We start from the raw sequence: 19,371 nt of genomic DNA, 5'->3' as shown, positions 1-19,371 counted from the left end.
ATGAATAAGACCCAGCCCCCACCCGCAGGGACCCCACGGCTTTGCCCAGATGGAAAGTGACAATGGCCATCCTTGGGGTGTCACTGCCTCTCTAAGTAGTGGGTGGTAGTGTTGTTCTAAAATAGAAACCAATTGCAGGTCCAGAATTCTTGGATGGGTTACCTTCTGTCTAAAGCCCCAGATTCTAAACTTTCTATTCAAATTCTTGTCTGAATCAACCTTCCTCGACCATTATTCACCACATGGAGCCCTGGGGAACCTTGCATTTACCACTTACCCCAGACACATGCGAAGCCCCGCTCGTTGGCCACCCAATGCCCACCCCTCCCGACTGCTTGCCTTCCCTGCTTCTGGAACCCTGATGTTGGGTGGTGGGCAGAGACTGTGGTATCAAGGCCCTTCAAAGCCCCAGTATAAACAGATTCTGGTAACCCTAATCACGGCAATCAGTGTAAACCAGTTATGGAAATCCTAACCCCCTTGGCTAGGTACTCCCCCAATCTTCCTTACGACTAGGGTGACCAGTCCATGGCAAAGTCAGGGGATTCTTATGCATTGAACGTTTGTGTCAGCCTCACATTAATATGTCGAATCCTAACCCCCAAGGTGATGGTGTTTGGAGGTGAGGCCTCTGGAAGGTGATTAGGTCAGGAGAATGGAGCCCTCATGAATGGAATCAGTGCCCTTATAAAAGAGACCACAGAGAGCTCTCTCCCCCTCTGTCTGCTAATGTGAGGATACAAAGAAGTCAGCCGTCTGCAACCGGAAGAGGGTTCTTACCAGAACCCAACCACGCTGGCACCCTGATCTCAGACTTCCAGCCCCCAGAATCATGAGAAGTAAGTAAATTTCTGTAGTCATAAGCCACCCAGTCTACTGTGCTTCATTATAGCAGCCCAAATGGACTAAGATGGGATATTTGCTGGAGAGCTACAGACGGAAGGTGGAAGAGAATCCCTTGAGTCTCACCTTTCTCTTCCCCCCGTCTTGAACATGTTTGTGGGCAGATGAGATGTTTGGAGCTGCAGCAGCCATCTTTTGATCATGTGATAATGGACAAAGGGCAAAAAGTGAGTATGCTGAGAAAGGTTGAGAAATGTCTGGGTCTTTGCCGGCATTGTTGGTTCTCTATATCACCCCAGGACCATGCTGCTCTGGAGTTCTTTGGGAGAGATGACACGGCCCTCCCACAGACACAGCTCTTTGGGTCTCTTTTGCTTGCACTGGCTGCATTCTAACAGACGCCTGAGCCAGCCCCTTCCACCCCGCTGCCGGGAATGCCCTTTCCCAAGGTTTTGCATGGAAAACCCCTCTCATTTTTAAAGACCCAACTCAAGAGTCCCTTTCTGAGAAGTTTTCTTTGATTCCTCCCTCACCCCACTCTGCCCAAGGGTTGAACGTCCTCGCATCTGAGCACTCACGGCACTTTGTTCATACTCTTTTGTGAGCCCAAACACATCAATCTGTCATTATCCATTGTTTCCCCCTTTCTTCCGCCTCCCTCCCCCCCCCAACTCCGGTTCAGGCCGTTGTTTCTCAGTCTAGTTGTACAGGACACAGCTCCCCATTTTCTTTATCTGTTTCTTTTACCTTGGGAGTTCCCAGCCAAGACGGTGCTTAGTCAAGGCCTGAGTGACAAGGGCTTGGGACGTACCCTTATATCATTGAATCCTCCCAGTGACCTTGGGAACCATGATTGATCCTCACCTCCATTTGCAGGTCAGGAAACTGAGAGCAGAGAGGGACAGAGCAAGTCCTGGAATGAGGTCTGTCCAAGCTGGAGGGAGCGCTTGGCTACACAGTATTGGGTCTGTTCCTGCCCTGCTGGGCCCTGGTCCCTGTAGCACATCTCCCTGCTGTGGTAGACGCTGCCTGCAAAGGGGCATTCACGGGACGGTGGGGGCACAGCCAGGTGCGCAGCCTGGGGCAGTGAACAGACCTTACTTGTCCTGGCACAGCCGCTGAGTTAGGATGCAGGGGCCATTCTCTTTAGGCAGCTGGGGCTGGAGCCCATCAAAAAATAAGACCGAAGCAGGGCCTGCCGGGGGGTGAGGTCATGTGGAAAACACTCAAGTCAGAACAAAACTGTCTTTCTGCAAATGACTTCATCACGTTGCCAGAAGGCTCGGATCAATCCACCTCTCACCTCTTCCAGCCCGGCCCCGGGATTGGGGAAGACCAGTTCCTGGGGTCCTGTTACATCACTTAGGCAAAAGTAAATGTTACAGAGACCCACCCACGAGGTGCTGGGGACCTGAGGCCTCCATCTGCCTCCACAGCCAGGGCTTCCTCTGACCTTCCAGGCGGGAAAATCATTGAGGGCAGGCCTGAGCCTTCTCCATCTCTGCGTTTTTGGTGCCCAGCTCAGAACCAGCAAAATACATAAGATAAGATGAAATGAAATGAAACAATCAAATCCACGTAGCGAATGCATGTGTTCCTGTATTCTACAGACAGTTACTGAGAAGCTCTTTTTCTCCTTCTCCCATGCATTGTGTTGGCAGTGGGGTTAAGCTTGCAGAGAGAGGAAATAAAGGAAGGAAGGAAGGAGGGAAGGAAGGAAGGAAGGAAAGAAAGAAGGAAGGAAGGAAAGGAATAGATTTCTCACCAGGTGACACAGCACAACGAAGCAGAATATGCCCTGAGAGACATGTAAACAAAAGCTGAGTCCTACTTCTTATTTCAGCACGACATTCCCATTCAACAGAGCTTTCTAGAGCACAGCCTCCATTCCTGGCCACGTGGTGGACACTTGGGGATCTCGGGAAGCAATCCGAGCACCCTGGCTTAGGTAGTCCTGCGTGGGGGGTGGACAAGGTCAGCGACATGAGCTGCATGCCGTGATGGAGGGATGGAGGGGTGGTGTGGGGCATGAGGGAGGGAGTGCTGGGTGGGCTGGCCAAAGCGGGGAGCCTTACAGGAAGAGCACACCTGCTGTCCAGGAAGGGGTGGAAAGGCTTTTGAGGTGGAAGAATGCTTGGGACAGGGCAGACCCTTCCCTGTGTCGAGAGAGCACAGGGTACATAAAACAAGTGGCAATAGATGGTGCTGATGAGATGGATTGGCGGGGCCAGACTACAGGGGTGTGGGTTTTGATCTGTCGGGAATGAGCCATTGAAAGACTGAAGAAGTAAAGGCTTCCAGTCTGAGCGTGCATTTCAGAAAAGCTTCTCTGGACTGTATGGCAGAATGACTGACAGAGAGAACCCCCAGGAGGCCTCTGAATTGGTTCAGGGACATGAGGGAGACTGCCTGAAGTAGAGAGGTGGCAATGGGGTCGGAAAGAAGAGGAAGAGGAGATAGTAATACCTGTTGCTGATGGGACTTGGAGACCACCAGCATGAGGGGAGAAGTGGAGTCTATTAGAGTATTAGTCAAATTTGGATTCTAATGCTATAGCATTGGAGAAACTAAAAACAACAGTGGCCTAAAGAAGATAAAAATCCAGGTAGGCAGTTGCAGGCTGGCATGGTGGCTCCACAGTTGTCAGAAACCCAGACTCCTTCCATCTTGTTGCTCTGCCATCCTCAATACTTAGCCTTGATCACGTGGTTCAGAATAGCTGCTCAAACTCCCACTGTCATGTCTGCATTCCACCCAGAGGGATAAAGAGACAGAAGAAGAGGGGTGTGTGTGCACCTATTCTTTTCAAAGCTATGACTTAGAATTCTGCTAATAGTCAACTGGCAGAACTTAGGGGCAAGACCATACATGGCGGTAAGGGATGCTAGGAATTGTAGGCTGCCATGTGCCCTAAAAATTTTTCCATTGTGGAAGGAGAGAATGGATCTGTAGAGGGATAACTGGTGGTATTGTGCAAGCCCACTTGTTTCTCTGCGTTTGATATTTCTTATTTGCAAAAATATAGTTTATGAATAGTCATACTTATTTCTAAACAAATAAGTGTTTAATATGACCAAATCACTGCCCACAACATGCTGTATTTTTCTGGTCCCCTTATTTGGCCTCAGTTTTCCTAGTCATTGAAGGAGGCGTTGGAAAATACTCTTAACATGGACTCTATGAGGCTAGCTGAATAAGCTTTAGGCGTCAGCGAATCCATACATTTATATGCTCAATTTGGGGCATACATTCTTCTTGAGAAAGTCTACGGCTTTCAAAGGGTTTATGGGGTGGGGAGGGTTGTGACCTTACGAAGTTGAGAAACAGAATGAAAGAATTACTCAGGACCCTTCATACTCATGTTGTATGATTCCTTTGTACCCACCTTGTAGCGCACACTTGGAAAGGAGTCAAGGGAAAGAAAAGGACAATTGAAGGGCTCTGGGCAGTTGCGGGTCAAGCTGCAGCCTCATCCTGAAGGGCCCACATGGGCGTGGCTGTGGCATCATCCTGGGCCTTCCTCTCTGGTCCTTGCTCTGGCTGAGCTGGGGTTTGGCTGGGTGCACGCCTGGCACACCTTGCCTGATGTCGCCCATGCAGTCCCCAAAGCTCCCAGCCAGGAGCCAGTTAGGGTTTCAGAGGCACAAGTGAGCCGCTGTGTTTGGCCTGCCAGGTGAAAAGAACAGAGCCTGCATTAATGAGACGCTCCTCTCCTGGTATCGGCTTTCCCTTCGCAGGCGATGTCTCAGACCTGGAGCAAACCTGTCTCTTTCTCCGGAGCCAGGGATTTGATATTGTTGTGAATGGAGGTTTTCATCCCCCAGCTAGTCGTCTGCCCTCCATGGCGCCTGCCGCTGGTGCCAGGCTTGGCACGTGAGCCCCCAGATGTGCAAGGAATGGATGAGAAGAACTGGGCTCAGCAGCTTCCCCTCCACCAGCCTTGGTGGAGGAAGAGGCATCATGCCCCAAGAGAAGGAGCGAGGAGATGCGTGGAGTTCTGGCTGGGCGTGGATGTGTCCCGACGTACATGTGGTATGTACTCACTAACTGGGAATTTCTCGACGGCCCACTGAGGAGCGAGATTCATAGAGCAAAATCACCGTCCGCAGTCAGGATGGCATAGAATAAAGCTGGAGAGAAGGATTTTATCAAAGGGGAATGGGAGAAGAGAAAAGCACTGTGGCACCAAAAACAGACTTGTGATGTGTCTCAGAACACGGAGGACAGGTGGGAAGGTGGTAGAAGACCACCCCTGGGCACCGTCTGGGAGATGGGTCAGGAAGAAAGGAATGCCGGGAGAAGAACAGGCATGGGCAGCAGGCTTGGGCTTCAGATAGCTGGAAAAGAGACCTTCATCCCAGGAGAGCTAGGCTAGCGGGAGAGGTCAGGGCTGGGTGGCAGGGTGTGGTCCTGCTGCGGCCAGGGAGCTGGAAGAGGCCCTGATATCTTGACAGAGCTGACCTGTCGCACCTTTACGTCTGCAGGTCTCTGGCTGCTTCCTTCTGCCCTGAGCTCTCATTCAGCACAGGCCTGGGAATGTGCTTTAGCAGCCTGTGACTGCAGGTATGGGACCAACGAGGATGGCCAAGGGACAACAAAGGGGAAGAAGGGACCGGCTATGATTTCAAAGAACAGCACACACGGGCCTGCTTCCTGGCTGTGAAGTGCTTGCTTGTTCATTCTCTGGGGGAGGGCCTGTAGGCCTGGGAGTTAGGACAAGTCCTTGCCACCCCTGGACTAAGGACGGCTCAACAGCACTGCCACTTACCAAGTGTCCACGCAGTGCTAGGTCCTGGGGTGTGTGTGGTGCAGACAGAGACAAAAACAAACAAACAAATAAACCCACCCTTTTTCTTGCCCTGAGAAAACTCATAGCCTGTTTGGGATGGAATCGATTTCTACTGAGACCTTCCAGGTTCTCTCTGCTGCTAAGGGTCTGACGTGTGTCTCTTGAGTTCCATTCTCATAGCATCCCTGAGAGGGAGGCAGAACCCCCACTGGAGAAAACAGAGGTTCAGAGATGCTAAGTACCCTGCTCAGGACCACACAGCTGTGAATTTTGAGTCCTGGGTCTGTGTTACTCCAATGTCTGCCCGTTTCCACTTGGGCAGACCCATTCTCTTCTTTTCGAAAGGGGTGGTATGGGAGGTTGTTGGGGGTGGCTTGAGCCTGAGGGTGGACCTGGTCCCAGGGCCTTCTCGTGCATGTGTGCCGAAGCACATGTCACTCAGTAATTCCTGATTCGATAAATGAAGAGAGAAAAGGAGTCTTCACTCAGTGGCCACTATAGCAGACAAAGTTCTGGGCTCTGTGGGAACTTTGGACGTGAATTGGTCAGTCCCTGTCTGCAAGGAGCTCACAGACTGGAAGGAAATAAATGAGTGTGTTAAGACCCACTCCAAAGGCACTGAGCCAAACCTCCATCTCTCCTGAGCAGAGTGGCCTGTGGTGAGAACCAGAATGCCTTGGAACCCCAGTTTCTTTCTCTGTAAAACACAGGTGGTATCACCTAATTTACTGCATTGTTGTGGAGATTATATAAAATAATATGAGCTGAGCGCAAGGCCTGACACAAAATCGGGGCTCAGAAATCATTATAATTATGATTCTTATTACCATTCCAGACAGAGTTTAAGGACAGGGAAGACCAGTTAAGCTGAAGAACTATTAATATAGAGAAGCACAGAACAAAGTGCTAATGGGATTCTCGGGTGGGAAGAGGGCAGGTGGGCGGGAAGACCCAGGCTGCCTTCCTGGCTCGTTTCCGTTGTCCTGTTTATCTTGATAATCGTCTTGTCCGAAGCCCCTTCATCTTACACTGACTCTCCAGGACCGGCAATCAGCAATGTCACTGTCTGTGGAATGAATGACTCCACAAATGATGCTTCTGAACCAGTGCTTCCGGAGCCTCAGGTGCGGCGAGCTCTCCTCCTCATCCCAGCAGCTCTGCTCACAGAGCTTCCATGAACTCACAGCATTGGTGGCTCAGCAGTCTCTGCCCCACACACGCGCAGCCCCCAGTGCCCAGAGCAGGAATCCCTGCCCTGGAGCCTCCTTATGGAGAGGGCAGCCTAGAGAACGTCTACCACCATCTGAGTTGTGGGCAGGATGCAGGGAGCTTCTGAGGGGAGCCAGCGGCCTGGGTTAGCAGCTGCCACTTGGAGCCATAGGCCAGGCCCCTCACCTCTCCGAGGTATGGCAGAGCTCCGGAGTCCCTGGTCTTCCCAGAGTCTGCAGCAGAGGATGCTTGTGTGGTCCATGGAGCAGGCAACCCTCCACCAGTGAGGTCAGAGTTGTGGGTACACACCTGAGTTCTTCAGTGGGGTAGCCCTGAGGTATGTCCTCCCCAGGAGGAATGAGCCAGAGACATAACCTCATCATTACTATGTCCTTTCTTTGCTCGTCTTTATTCTGTCTTATTCCCCACAGTGCTCCTGGGCTGGGGTCACTTCCTAGATAAACTACTCGCACCTAAATCCTTGTGTCAGGGGCTGCTTCTGGGGAGCCCAGCTACAGTGCAGCCCGTGGCTGGGTCACTCTTAGGCTGGGTGCCAGGAGGTGTATGTGGTCTCCACCGCCTTTCGGCTCCAGCGTTCCTTTTCCTGGCTCATCCTCAACTTAGCTGCGTCACCCACAGTCCCAGGGCGTGGGGAGAAGTCAGGACATTCCACTTGCCATCTGGGTTACACAGTGACTTCCTGCTCCCAGGACATAGCGTCTTCCTCGATGGGAGGACCAGGCAATTGGGAAAAAATTAAACAGCTTTGGTCTGGCTTCAGGAAGAATAGCAGGGAACTCCCTCAAGTCTCCTGTAAAAACGGGTGTGCTGGCTTTGTGTTTAGAGAGAATGCTGTCAGGGGACATGGCAAAAAAGGGCTGACTTATCAGTACCTAATGACACTAATAAGTGGCATCTGTGAGCCCTCCTGGGACTTTGTTGCAGGGTGGGAGGGTATGGGGAGATGATTTGCTTTCCAGGACTCCTACATCAGAGCCCCCATCTCTGCCTCCCTGGAGTGTGTCATGCTCTGGCTTTTCACAGGAAAATTGCCTAACGCCATGGCAAAAGCAAGGTAATAAAATATTCATCTGCTGAGGCCAGAGGGTGGAAGCTATCGCGTCCTCCAGGAGAAGTGGAGTCCTAAATTAAAGACACACACAGACCCAGACAAAAGCACATGCCCAACCAGCAAACATTCCCAGGCATGTGTAGGAACAACACAGCCTCACACAAACACAAAAGCATATGCCTAAACACACGCATGTACACACATAGGCACTTATCACACAGCTGTACAGCACACAAGCCTGCACTGAGGACACGTGCCTGCCACGATGTGAACACACACATGTGAATTGCATGTTCCCATGAACTCCCACTATATATGTGCACCGCACACATATCTCTTCCCACAACCTTGTAATGAAAAGTGACTTCTTCTTAGCTCGTGTATTGGGGGCAGAAGAACCCATCACCCTGTGTCTGGCTGTCCCGAGGAAGCTCGGCTCTGTCAGGCAGAAAACAAATGCTGTGCTGGGGGAAGTGTGACTCAGAGGTGAGTTACACAACTCCATTCTGCCTGTCTGCTCTGCCCAGGAGCAGGAGGATGAGGAAAGCTTGCAAATGTGAAAGCCAAAAGGGCTGCTGCACTTCTGGAAGCTTCCACATTACCATGTCACTTGTCCAGGCTAGTGGGATCTCCCTGAGGGCAGTCTGAGGAGCTGCTGCGCTGTCACGAACACAAACCCGTGGGCTTGATTACAGGGAGGACCTTCCCTCAGAGAGGTGGCTGTGGAGTGTCACCTTCCCACAGACCTGCTCCCACCCACCTGGCCTGCCGCCCACAGCTCCATCACGCCTGCAGAGAGCAGTTGGCCCCTCGGCTTATAAGGTCAGCATATATGCTGGCCTGTGTCTGCAAAGGCGAGCCTGCCTTGTTATTGTTCTAGATGCTCTGACTGAACATCTTGGTCAAAGGATGGAGACCAGACCTAAGATGTTTGAAACCGCCCAGGTTCACAGACCTCCTGAGAGAATGAGAATGTCCTAGTTCCCTGAGAGGCTGTGTTTCTCCATATATCCACTCTGCAAATATCCACCAAATATCTACCAAGACCTATGGCTTGAGGTTACAGAATTGGCTGCCCTACGGGTCTCAGTCTGTGAGGGAAGCAGACAAGGTCCAAGAGATTCTTGCCATTTGCTCTTTGACAAGGTGACTCTGATTCTAGAAGGTTCAAGAAGTTGGCCAAAACCAGAGGTATATGCGTGAACGGGTGGGAGGTGGCCAGGGCAGGGCAGTAGAGGGGGGAGAATTAAATTCTGAGCAGAAAAGCAGCAGTCACAAAAAGAGCACGGCTTCCTACATAAGCAATTGTAGACCAGGGGCTAGCAAACTGCAGCTCACAGGCCAAATCCAGCTAACTTCCTGGTTTTGCAAATAAAGTTTTATTGGCACACAGCCATGGCCATTCATTTATGTACAATCCCTGGCTTCTTTAGAACTACAACAGAAGAATTGAGTAGTCACGGCATGGTCCTCAAAGCCTAAAATATTTGCTATCTGACACGTTGTAGGAAAAAATTTGCCAAACCCTGTTCTAGATCTATCCGCTAATTCTGGAACCCACTGTAGAATTCTTGAACCAAGCACAAAATATCTGGCACCTACTGCATGAGTCTAGAATCAGCCCGGTTTTGTAGAGCTCCCTGGAAGAGTGACATTTGTGTACGGATTTAGAAATTTACAGTGAGTTTTACATCAATTATCCCATTTAATCTTTCAACAAGCCTGTGTGAAGTTAATGGTAATTTTATCCCAATTTTTGCAGATGAAAAAACTAAGACAAAGGGAAATTAGGGGACTTGCTGAAGACCACATGGCTGGGAGACAGCCGAGTCCTGGGCAGCCTGATTTTAACATTCCAGGCTCTTTCCAGCACATTAACCTACAGATGTTTCTCCGTCACACATTCCACCACTGAGCTGCCCTCCCTGACAGTCCCTTTCCCTTCTCTCCTTCCTAACATCCCTGCTGCCACTGAGGGGGCCTTTTGTCCATTGTGCTGCCTTAGTGGGAGAGCGGGTTTGGAGGAGAATTGAATTTCCTTTCTGCATCTGTTTGCTGGAGACTGGTGCACCCTGGGATGCTAACGAACAGTGACAGATGAGCTTCAATTGGCTGGCGCATGTTAAGAACCACTGGACCAGGTAATTCCAATCCACCTCCTCAGAACTCCACCCAGGAGGGAGCCCAGGGTGGTGGTGATGGCTCTGCCCTTGGGGCCTTGGGGGTGCCAAGAGAGGGCCTGTGAGGGACCCGGCTGTGGCCCTCCAGGAGGGATGGGCACACTGAGTGACCCCTTCTGAATGCAAGGATCATAGGGCCCTTGCTCATTTATTTTCACGGAAGCTGCTCTTAATGGAATTTCATTTCGTTTATTAGATACAAGGGCCCAAGATGTGGCTGTGTTGTATCAGGCGGATTCTGACGGCCCATCCATCCCCTGCCCGCACCCACCCCCCACACACACTCGCACATTTCCTGCAGCTCCGTGCTGCAGCTGACTGGAGCTCTGCATGCTGTGGGTAACACATTTAGCTCGATAAAATATAATATACAACAGGATCATATTTAACAAGGAAAACAGGCCCGGAATGGACAGAGGAACAGAGTGGCTGGGTTGCCATGGAAACCCCTGGTTCGGAATTTCCTGACTCCTAGGGGATTACATTTTCAACCTTAATGCTGTATTAACATAAGCTTTGGCACTTAATGTCTCTGTTTTTCACCTCCCCTGTTCCCTGGCTTACAGGCAAAAGAAAGCACCAGGGATGACCCAGGCAGGAGGAGAGAGGCTTCACTTCTTGAAAGCCTGCACGGGATCCAGCTGAAGCCAGCCTCCACACCCGGACGAGGTGCTCTGCAATTTTTAGAGTATGTCACATCCATTATCTCGGGGACCCACAGATAAGCCAAAAAGAAAGCTGATGTGAGGTCGCCAAGCCCCATGCGTGTGGCCCCTCAAATGCCTCTTATGTCCATTCCTTCTTCTTCCTTGCATTGCCACTGCCTTTTCCTTCTCTCTCCAGGATGTTGCAATAGCTTCTCACCCATCTCCCTGCTCCCAGCCTGTGTCCTCCTGTGCCCTCTTGCCACCTGAGTGACCATCCTGCACTACAAATTTGTTCATCCTGCAGTTGACTTCAGAGCCTCCAACGGTCCCACGAGGTACAGACTACAGTCTCACCTCCCATGCACTCAAGAATTGCTACCTCTTTGTACAAGTTCCTTTCCACTATCCACGCTATTCACTCTCCTGCAGCCTTATTCGCTCTCTCCTATTCACTCTCCTCTTCACCCTATTTACTGTCCTCCAGGCCTCCAGGCTGTCTGGGAACTGATGGGCTTTGTGAATGTACTTCTAGAGGCCATATCTTTGCTCACGCCATGAACTCAGCCTGGACTCCTGGCCTCTCCCACCCTGTTGACCAACTCTTCTGCTTCCTTTAAGACCCAGCTCAGCATCACCTACTTCAGGGGTCCCTGCCCACCTGTCTGCCAGTGTTCCCATGACGTTGTCCTGAACACTGTTGCGGTCCTTACCACAGGATGGTCTCTTTGGCCCTTCATGCACCTGCTTCCTTGCGCACATTGGGAGCTTGTCAAATCCGGGGGTCATGCCTCCTTACCGCCACATCTTCACCACCCAGCATGGTTCTGGTACTTAGTAGGTGCTCAATTGACGCTGATGAAATTGGGTTTCCAGGTGAGGACACTGGGGCTCAGGGAGGTCAGGGAGATGGGTTGAATGCCACTTGTCTGGTAAGAAGCTCCGTTGGGGTCTCTCTCCTGTTGCTACCCCTCCCGGCCTCTCTGTTTGCTCTGGGGTCTCAGCACCATCCACAACCCACAAAGCACCTCTCTGTTTGCAGCATTACACAATTTTTCCCTGCCAAACCCTTTCTTCCTTCCCCATATCCTCTGCATCGGCTGCCCTACAGCTTTGGACAAGCAGAACTGTTGGAAAGCCTATCCCTGAAAGAGGGCGGTTCAGAGACCACCAGAGAACCTTCAACCCATGGGAAAGCCCGTGACTCTTCCTTCCCACGAGACTTATCATTCTAAAAAATTAGGTTCTCAAGGTTTCAAAGACTAGGCATTCATCCAAGCTAACTCACGCTTTGGAGTTTTATAGTAAGAATCCAAGGAGCCATGGTGAAGACCAAAATCTTCACTCCTTCACCCAGGGATGGATGCCAACTCTTCATCCCCACACCACCCAATTATGTCCACCTGGAACCTCAGAATGGGACACCACTAGGAATAAAGATCTTTGCAGGTATAGTTAATGTCAGGGTCTTGAAGTGAGCTCATCCTGAAGTAGGGTGGGCCCAAGTCCAATGGTAGGTGTCCTTATATACACCGAGACACGGGACAGAGGGACATGTTGAAGAGCTCTATAAAGACAGAAGCAGGTGTGGGAGTTATGTGTCCACAAGCCAAGAAACACCAAGGATTGCTAGCAACCAGTCCTAGCAAGGATTGCTAGGAAAGAGGCCTGGGATGGAACCTCTCTCAGAGTCTCCAGAAGGATCCAACCCTGCTGACACCCCAATTTCAGACTTCTGGCCTCTAGAACTGTGAGAGAACAAATTTCTGTTGTTTTAAGCCACATGCAATTTATTGTCATTTGCAGCTCTAGGAAATGAATAAAATCAGACAGCGTAAAAATCCCGGGGAAGCCCCAGCTGGGTCATGGGGAACAGCAAAATGGGGGAGTCCTCACTCCTCACCATCATGTGTGGTATCCCCATCCTGCATCGCACCCTGGCCCCTCTGGCCTCCTCTTTGTCTCTGCACTGCCCTCTACCTGCCTCCAGCCTGGCCATTCCCCTTTCTTCCTCTTCGCGTGTTTCCACCTCAGGCTGTTCGGCGGCTTCTGCTTGCTTGTGAGTCTGCAGCCTGAGCTGTCCATGTGTCCATCTCCTTGGTGGTCTCTTGCTTTCCTTTACATGTGACGACCAGCCAACCCTCTCCCCACACTTAAACTGCTCAAGAGAGATGATCTGATGGTTTAATTAACCACCATTATCCAAATGGGCAAAGCTTTCACTGCAAGCCACCTCAAGGGCAGCAGACATTCGCTCTACTCACCCTGGTCAAGGTCAACCCAGTCTGGTCAGCGGTGGCCAGGGAGGCAGGCCATATATGGCAGTATGTGAAGGGAGGCACTGAGACAGGTGATGAGTGACCATCCCAAGTTGGTGGCATCTTCATAGTTGAGACTCAATTTCTTGCAGAATTTAATAATATGCAGTGGGAAGGGGAAAGAAAAGAAGCACCTTTTCCAAATCTAAGAAGGAAAATGTCATCAGCTGAAGCTTTGAAAAGTCAAAATTGCAACCCACTTGCCTCCCTCTCTGGAGGAAAGCTGCTTTTGACAAGCTGTTCAGAAGTCCTCATTGCTCTGGGTCAGTGACAGCTGTTGGTGACAGAAGAGGTGGGTGGAGAGAAGCTGGGCAGGGGAGCAGGCTGCCAGGGTGCCAGCTGAGCAAGGGTCAGCCTGTGCACCACGGCTGGGACGATGGCTCTGGGGCACTGGGCTGCTTTTCCTATAATCCCACTTCCTGAGTGCTTCTTGCATGTGGCACTGTGCTAAACACTGTCCACACATCCTCTCGTGTGTTCTCCCTCTGGCCCCAGGGGCTGCATATCCGTGTCCAACTTGTCCTACAGATCAGGGACCACAGGTGCAAATGCCCAAAATCACAGCATGAGCAAGTGATGGAGTCAGGATTTGAGCTCAGTTCAGAGGGGGCTAGACAGCCAAATGATCCTGGAGTGGAGGGAAGACAGCTATGACAGGATATTACGGGACAATTGATGACATTTGAATATGGAGTCCAGGTCAGAATCCAGATAGTTCAGTATCGATGTTGAATTTCCTGATTTTGATAAGTATGCTATCAAAATTGGAAGTTCTTGTTCTTAAGAAATACCTACATACTGGAATGTTTATGAGTAACAAGGAACAATGGTTCCAACTTACTCTCAAATAGCTCAGAAGAAAAGAGAATTGTAGGAGAATGAGATAAAAAGCAGCAACTGGAGATTTGAAACTACTTCAAAATTTAAATTGTAAAAAAGAAAGCCCAAAGTCCTGGCTCTTTCAGGTGTTTTTTTTTTTTTTTTTTAAAGCAGCTTTATTGATATATTCTTCCCATACATCAAATGCACATATTTAAAGTGTATGTTTAATAAGTTTTGACACTTGGATACATCCATGAAGCCATCACCCCCATGAAGAAAGTGAACAAGCCATCACACCCAAAACTCTCCGCTTGCTCCTTTGTAACTATCCCTGTCCCCCCTCCCCAGCCCCAGGCAATTGCTTTCTCTTGCTATAGACTAATTTCCATTTCCCAGAATTTTGTATAAATGGTATCATACAGTATATACTCTTTATTGCCTGGCTTCTTTCATTCGGTATAATTATTTTGACATTCATCCATGTTATAGCATGAATAGATACTTCATTCTTTTTCTGGCTGAGTAGTATTTCAATGAATGGATATACCACAGTTTGTTTATCCATTCCTCTGCTGATGGACACTTGGGTTGTTTTCAGTTTCTGGTGATTATGAATAAAGCTGCTATGAATATTTGTGTACAGGTCTCTGTATGACGTATGCTTTCATTTCAACAGAATGGCTAGATCCTACGGTAGATGTGAGTTAACTATTTTCCAAAGCGGCTGTACCACCAGCAGTGTGTGAGGGTTCCAGTTTTCCCACATCCTTGCCTCGGTATTCACTGACTTGGCATTGCCAGTATTTTTTATTGGAGCCATGCTAATGAACTTGTTGTGGTTTTCATTTGCATTTCCCTAGATTAGCAGTGTTATCACCATGCCTTTCCCTCTCCGACTTCTCAGGGGCACTGTGCCCTTTGAGGTAAAGTGACAGATTCAGTATCCTGGGAAGCTCAGTGACTGCCACCCTGAAGCCCAAGGTGAAGGGTCAAGTCCCCAAAGAGGACATGGGAATGGATGGGCCCAGGCTGAAGACTGGAGTCCTGACATGAGAGCCAAGGACACTTACAGACCAAGGTATAAAGTGTGATCAAATATTATAGTGAATGTTTAAATTAAAAACAATTATTACAGTAAAAGACACATTGCCATTAATACCCCTCAAAATACTCCCCCTCACTTCGAACACACTTATCCCATCATTCTTGCCACTTTCTGGAGCAGCTCTGGAAGTCCTCTTTTGTGAGTGTCTTTTGCAGTGCTGTCATGGCTGCCTCGATGTCCTGAATCATTCTGACTTTGGGGAAGAGCCAGAAGTTGCACGGTGCCAGATCTGGTGAATAAGGTGAATGAGGACACACTGTAATGTTTTTATTTGACAGAAATTGCTGTATACCAGAAACAATGTGTGGCATGGAATGTTGTCATAATGGAGGATAATTTACGGCACACTTTAAAACACACCTTCCCTGAACCGTAGCTCACACCCGACCGACAGCACCAAACAAGTTGAAACTTGTCACACACTGTTACTAAGGTTTGAAGTGCCGTGTCCCGTATTTAAGATCCCTGCCTTTCTGTTGGAAGGCATTCGGCAGCAGCATTCACCGTATTTTCTCATCATAAACGGAAAAGCTCAGTGTCACACATCACTTCTGGTACAGCAATTTCTGTCAAATAAACACATTACGGTGTGTCCTCATCCACCTTATTAACCGGACCTCACACCATGAAACTTCTGGCTTTTCCCCGAAGTCAAAATGACCATGAAAGGTAAATGTTTTGAATCAATTCAGGACATCGAGACAGCCATGACAGCACAACTACAAATACTCATGAAAGAGGACTTCCAGAACTGCTTCAGAAAGTGGCAAGAATGATGGGATAACTGAGTTTGAAGTGATGGGGAGTATTTTGAGGGGGATTAATAGCAATTGACTTTTATTGTAATACATTTTTAAAAAATTTAAATATTCACTACATTTTGTGATCACACCTCTTATTGAACCAGTGGCTCTGATTGGCAGAGACCACCGATCGGATGGGCATCCACCAGCTCAGCAGTCAGACCTGGGGCTTTCCCACAGGTGATCAGTAAACAGGAGGCCTCAGGTCCTAACTCGAGCACTTCAATGGCTTACTCAACGCCATTAGTGCCTCCCAAGTGCCTCGTTCTATAACCAGCATAAGTCTTTGATGGACATTGGTTGGTACTTAGGTTGCAGGCAACTTTCAGAGTAAAGTCAAAATTCCTAAGGATGATTGATGTTCAAGGCCTTTCTTGATCAAGTTCCTAAATTTAGGTTTTCCCACCACATCCTTCCACCCAGCCTAACAAAAGCGCCAGAGTCCCTTAATCTTCTCTCACGCTGCTCCTTCTCTTGGCCGATGGAGACCTTCTCAGCCAGCGAGGTACCAAGTCTTCCTCGAAGCCTTCCTCAGCCTCACAGGAAGAATTCACTGAGGCCAGCTCTGTCTGAACTTGTACATCCCATATGCTGTTCCCGGGGGGCTGTGGTGAGCTGCGAGCTCCTTAAGGGCCGGGTGCTATAGCACACCCTGTCTTAGCACATGGAAGGCTCCTAGTCGCTTAGTCTCCGTCCACTGAACCAAGCTAATGTCTGCACGACACCCTCCCTTTCTGCATTTGGGGACTAGAAAGACTTGCCACCACTACATGAGGTTCACACATCACTCCAAAGGCCGGAGGTGGCATCTGCTACATTCCAGAAAATGAAGTACCTCTGCCACCTTGCCCACCATTACCTGGAACAGCCATTATTGTGCGAACACACGGCCCAGGAGTTTAAGCACTACAGCCAATTAGTTTCTCAGGGTGCATCATCTTAAATACACCAACCTCAAAGAGGTGCAAGCTGGTCCTAGAAGCCTTTTCTTCCTTCTTTATATTTTTTCTCATTCCAGCAGCACTTACCTATCTGTTCTTTCACTACAGAACTATTCCCGCTAGAAATGCCGTGAACCCTTTCAAATAAAAAATTTAACGTGTGGATCCGGTAATTTTATGTTGTGAGTTATGAAACCTTTACTTAGGTCCCACCTTTTATTAAACCTCAGGGTTCTCCTTTGGTCTCTAATGACATTACGTCGCATCAGAATTAGACAGTTTTTTACAAGGGGCTGTATTATTTGTTGTGACGCGGTAATGCTAATGTTTAAATTTTGAGTTCTTTTACTGCTGATTAAACCTCTAAAGACTACAGCAGAATTTCTGCTTCACTGCTAGAAGAAAAGAAAACAGCGCGGTTTGTATTGAGGAGATCACTTGAAGAATGTGCAGGAAGGTGGCTGCATTTATGAATAAAGTGAGGCATTATCATTTTTAATAGGAATTAAACAGCTAGAGGGAGAAGTCGGGCAATGCTGTGATCAGTGCAAAGGAAAACAATCTAACAATTTTAATTAACTGTATTTTAATAGCTTTAGTTATAATTGAATAATTTAAATACCAAGGGAAACAGTTAAATCTCCTAAAAGCCTTTTTTTATTTACATTTTAAATACAGTTCACGGTGAAGAGATGACAGTATGTGTGCTGGGGGGAAATCGTCCGGATGACTCCAGCAGCCGGCAAGCTCGGAAGAGGCAGGATGGAACCTGAGAGATCCCGGGCCAGGGGTTCACATGCCCCAGCACCTTGGGCTGAGATGGCCTCCCAAAAGGACCAGGGGGCAGAAGTGGGCAGCGAGGAGTTCCCTGCCCGCCCAGGGCCCACAACACATCTGGTGTCACAGCCCTTCCCCACACCTCTGTTAGTGGGGCCTGGAGTAAGTTTTGATATTTATTCATTCAATGTTCAAGCAGTATTTATTGCTAGTCTGCAGTAACAACCATCATGGCAGTAATAAAATAGTAGAAATAACAGCTGACACTTATGGAGGGCTTCCTGAATGTTCATGGCTGGAGATAATGGGAAGTGAGAGAGAGAGGTGGTCCCCGCCCTCCTGGAGTTTTTCAACTAGAGGGAGAGACAGACACTAAACAAGTAAACAAAATAAGTATAAATTATAAGAGGCCTACAGGAAACAAGACAGAATACTACAATAGGGAAGAATGGGGCGGTGGGAATAATTTCAGGTAAGGTGGGTAAACTTTGAGAAGTATGAAATGGGGGCTGGTTTCTAAGCCTGGGGCAGCTAGAACTTTCCTGCAAGCGAAAGCAGCATGTGCAAAGGACCTGGGGTGGAGAAAGACTTGGTAGTATTTTGGAGGAATTGAGAGGAGCTAGCAGTGGCTAGACAAGGGAGGAGAGAAGGGTGATGTGGAGAACCTTGCAGGACACAGAGTGTTGTGGGCAGCCCCTGGAAGATTTGCAGCAGTAGAATGATGCAATTTGATTAGTAACTCTAAAAGATCTTGTTGTTGTTTCCCTAAGCCTTGTGTTGGGGTATGATCTCCTCCCTCCCTCCCCCTTGTGGGCCTTTTCAGCTCCTGCATCTCAATTCCTAACACCCCAGTTCCTATGCACATCCCATCTGAGAACTGACCTTTGCTCCTCGTCCCTTGCTGATTCGGGCTCAGTTTGGAACTGAACAGATCCCTCCCCACTGCTGCCAGTCCTCAAACCCCAGAGCTGCAGCCTCCAAAGTCCACACATCTCCACTAGCTGGGACTCCTGCTATTGCATATCCACCCTTTAGCTGGGACCAGTGAAGTCCGTGTCCCTGTGTATTGACCAACAGCTATGCTCTGGGAGAGCAGCCCACCGCCCCTTCAGTGCCCCTTCCTCCCTCCCCACCAGCCTGCAGAGAAGCCCCCTCATGCCGTGTAGCCAGGAACTTCTGAGTCATGAGAGGCTCCATTGGTGCTAACGAGGAATCCTGGGAGGAAAAAGTGTACACCAGCTGCAAAGACAGGACACTGGGGAATGTCAAGATGCGCTCTGTGGGGAGCCTCTAGGGTCACAGCAGACACTACTAATGGGTTGTGTTTTGGATTGCCATCCCCTTCCATTAAAGCTGGGCACCCCTGCAGCTCCAGGCCACCCTGCCATGCCCAGGGTCCTCTCCTGCTGGGGGAGCCTGGGCTGTTTCCCTAATGGGGCCACCAGCCAGCTCAGGGGAAAACCACCGGCTGAGCAATCCATTTCTTCCTCCTGGGAGCCTCACTGGCTTCTCAGAGGGCTCCATGCAGGACAGACCTGCTCAGACTCCAAGTCAAAGCTGCAGGCTGTGCCGATAGGTCTGGACCACTAGGTAACTCACGAAGTGATGCAGACAATATTCACCCCAGAGGGAGCTGGGCAGGCTGTGTGGGGTGATGAAAAGATCTGTGGACATAGAGTGAAGCAGAATTGATCATAACAGTGAGAACAAAAACACATGTGCTGAGTGTTGCCTGTGCTTTGTATGCTAATTCGACCTGTGAAAGGAAGTGCCCCTTGATGAGGCCCTATCATCCATCTCGGCTTCACAAAATGAATGAACAGCACGAGGTGGGGCCGTTTGCCAGTCACCCAGCGAGTGTGTGATGG

The 19,371-nt window shown here is 49.4% G+C and overlaps 1 long non-coding RNA gene across 1 annotated transcript; it reads left to right on the top strand.

Moving 5' to 3' along the window:
- The first annotated feature begins 8,618 nt into the window (after positions 1-8,618).
- Positions 8,619-14,484, top strand: LOC148755193 (uncharacterized). The gene is made up of 3 exons (XR_016018818.1): positions 8,619-10,054; positions 10,660-10,781; positions 10,937-14,484. It is a non-coding gene; the product is annotated as an uncharacterized LOC148755193 (long non-coding RNA).
- The last annotated feature ends 4,887 nt before the right edge of the window (positions 14,485-19,371 follow it).

The sequence above is a fragment of the Rhinolophus sinicus genome, chromosome 15, assembly GCF_057876585.1.
Source record: "Rhinolophus sinicus isolate RSI-liver-muscle chromosome 15, RSI-T2T, whole genome shotgun sequence".
Taxonomy (NCBI): domain Eukaryota; kingdom Metazoa; phylum Chordata; class Mammalia; order Chiroptera; family Rhinolophidae; genus Rhinolophus; species Rhinolophus sinicus.
Note: the sequence above shows the minus strand (reverse complement) of the source record. Positions and strands in the feature narration are given on the sequence as shown.